A 3,501-nucleotide genomic window follows, 5' to 3' on the forward strand; every position below is an offset into this window, starting at 1 on the left:
TCTATGGTGGTGAAACAGCACTCTTCAAGTAGCCTACTATCTATGGTGGTGAAACAGCACTCTTCAAGTAGCCTACTATCTACGGTGGTGAAACAGCACTCTCCAAGTAGCCTACTATCTATGGTGGTGAAACAGCACTCTCCAAGTAGCCTACTATCTATGGTGGTGAAACAGCACTCTCCAAGTAGCCTACTATCTATGGTGGTGAAACAGCACTCTCCAAGTAGGCTACTATCTATGGTGGTGAAACAGTACACTCCAAGTAGCCTATTATCTATGGTGGTGAAACAGCACTCTCCAAGGTGCTAATTATTTCAAAGCATTTTATACGTCACTGCACACATACTTGAGTATAGCTGCGTGGCTTACACAAGTCCACATTTCTTATATCAACGTACAGCAACATTTGAAGACTGCAGAACACCCACCATATGTACACAGACTCAGCTGTGGGGTTCAGAAGACACACATTTCATATCATTTTCAAGACATCAATGTAGCAGTCAAACAAATATCACAATATCGGAATATAAGTTCAAATAAACTAAATCAATGTAGGCTACAGCAGAACACACATATGAGAATATATAGGCCTCCTGCATACGTGATAATATGAAGCACATATTCAGATTACAAACTTGTTCTGTGCTGTGAAGGTGAAGGAAAAAAAATGTCCTACCTTAGTTTTCAAAACCTCCCACAATGACTCTCCCCATGTCAAGTCGTGCCGCCAGAGGGACCGGATCTGAGAAAATAGGTGCCCGGAACAAATAAAGTCAAATCAGAGAGGTTACGAATCTTGTTCCGGTACGAGCTGGCTCAAATTAAGCACTGGAGGGAGGGATGGAGGAATAGATGGAAGGAAGGATAGAGGGAAAGAGGGAGAGGGAGGAGGGGGGAGCGGGGAGAGGGAGAGATGGAGGGATGAGAGCAAGTGTCCAGAGGTCACCCCGTGACTGGGGGGTAAATAAATATATACATGAGATGTGTAAAGCACATTTCTGTTGGCATCAGAACACAGCCTAAATCGTCATACCACAGGTGAGCCCTGCCTGCCAGGCCATGCTAATGCAATCACACTCCTGGGGACCATGGTCTTCATCGGTTGGCGACGGCCAACAAAGTGATATGTCACTGCAACTGAGGTGGTGGTCTTAAGTTTTCAATTTTGCATTCTGGAAATAAAAGAAAACAGACAGGGGAGAATTTGCCTGGTCAAGACGACCGGGGGGGATGACATTCCCGTGGGACGGGGGGATTACAGTGTCTGTGGATGAGGAAGGCATTAGAGTGGAAACACAAGGCCAGGAGCCCCTGCAGGACAGGGAACAGTGGAGGAGGGTAAAGAGAGGGTGGGCGCGCTCTGAAACTGATACAGCTGCATTCTCCTCTGAACATCACAGGGCCAGCTAACCCCTCCACACATTCCACCCCAACCCCCAAACCCCTCCCCCGTCGTGATGTAAGACACGGGCCTCATCCCACCACTTTGTCTTCTGTGATTTATCAGAGAAAAGACCACTCCCTGTCCACCTCCAAACCCCCCCCCCCACACCCCCCTCCATCCTCACCCCTCTAACTATCCCTCCCTACGCCCCCCTACCCCTACACCCCCCTCTGTCCTCACCCCTCTAACTATTCCTCCCTACGCCCCCCATCCAACCCCTACACCCCCCTCCGTCCTCACCCCTCTAACTATTCCTCCCTACGCCCCCCAACCCCTACACCCCCCTCCGTCCTCACCCCTCTAACTATCCCTCCCTACGCCCCCCACCCAACCCCTACACCCCCCTCTGTCCTCAACCCTCAAACTATTCCTCCCTACGCCACCCAACCCCTACACCCCCCTCCGTCCTCAACCCTCAAACTATCCCTCCCTACGCCCCCCACCCAACCCCTACACCCCCCTCCGTCCTCACCCCTCTAACTATTCCTCCCTACGCCACCCACCCAACCCCTACACCCCCCTCCGTCCTCAACCCTCTAACTATCCCTCCCTACGCCCCCCACCCAACCCCTACACCCCCCTCCGTCCTCACCCCTCAAACTATTCCTCCGTACGCCACCCAACCCCTACACCCCCCTCCGTCCTCACCCCTCTAACTATTCCTCCCTACGCCCCCCACCCAACCCCTACACCCCCCTCCGTCCTCAACCCTCTAACTATCCCTCCCTACGCCCCCCACCCAACCCCTACACCCCCCTCCGTCCTCACCCCTCTAACTATTCCTCCCTACGCCCCCCTACCCCTACACCCCCCTCTGTCCTCACCCCTCTAACTATTCCTCCCTACGCCCCCCACCCAACCCCTACACCCCCCTCCGTCCTCACCCCTCTAACTATTCCTCCCTACGCCCCCCACCCAACCCCTACACCCCCCTCCGTCCTCACCCCTCTAACTATTCCTCCCTACGCCCCCCACCCAACCCCTACACCCCCCTCCGTCCTCAACCCTCTAACTATCCCTCCCTACGCCCCCCACCCAACCCCTACACCCCCCTCCGTCCTCACCCCTCTAACTATTCCTCCCTACGCCCCCCTACCCCTACACCCCCCTCTGTCCTCACCCCTCTAACTATTCCTCCCTACGCCCCCCACCCAACCCATACACCCCCCTCCGTCCTCACCCCTCTAACTATTCCTCCCTACGCCCCCCACCCAACCCCTAAACCCCCCTCCGTCCTCACCCCTCTAAATATTCCTCCCTACGCCCCCCACCCAACCCCTACACCCCCCTCTGTCCTCACCCCTCTAACTATCCCTCCCTACGCCCCCCACCCAACCCCTACACCCCCCTCCGTCCTCACCCCTCAAACTATTCCTCCCTACGCCACCCAACCCCTACACCCCCCTCCGTCCTCACCCCTCTAACTATTCCTCCCTACGCCCCCCACCCAACCCCTACACCCCCCTCCGTCCTCACCCCTCAAACTATTCCTCCCTACGCCACCCAACCCCTACACCCCCCTCCGTCCTCACCCCTCTAACTATTCCTCCCTACGCCCCCCACCCAACCCCTACACACCCCTCCGTCCTCACCCCTCAAACTATTCCTCCCTACGCCACCCAACCCCTACACCCCTCTCTCTCCTCGCCCCTGTAACTATCCCTCTCTACGCCCCCACCCAACCCCTACACCCCCCTCTGTCCTCACCCCTCTAACTATCCCTCCCTACGCCCCCCACCCAACCCCTACACCCCCCTCTGTCCTCACCCCTCAAACTATTCCTCCCTACGCCACCCAACCCCTACACCCCCCTCCGTCCTCACCCCTCTAACTATTCCTCCCTACGCACCCCACCCAACTCCTACACCCCCCTCCGTCCTCACCCCTCAAACTATTCCTCCCTACGCCACCCAACCCCTACACCCCCCTCTCTTCTCACCCCTTTAAATATCCCTCTCTACGCCCCACCCCCTCTACACCCCCCTCCGTCCTCACTCCTTTAACTGTACCCCTCTATACCCCCCCCTCCCTTATGTCCTCGCCCCACTCCGTCC

The sequence above is a fragment of the Oncorhynchus clarkii genome, chromosome 26 (assembly GCF_045791955.1).
Source record: "Oncorhynchus clarkii lewisi isolate Uvic-CL-2024 chromosome 26, UVic_Ocla_1.0, whole genome shotgun sequence".
NCBI classification, from domain to species: domain Eukaryota; kingdom Metazoa; phylum Chordata; class Actinopteri; order Salmoniformes; family Salmonidae; genus Oncorhynchus; species Oncorhynchus clarkii.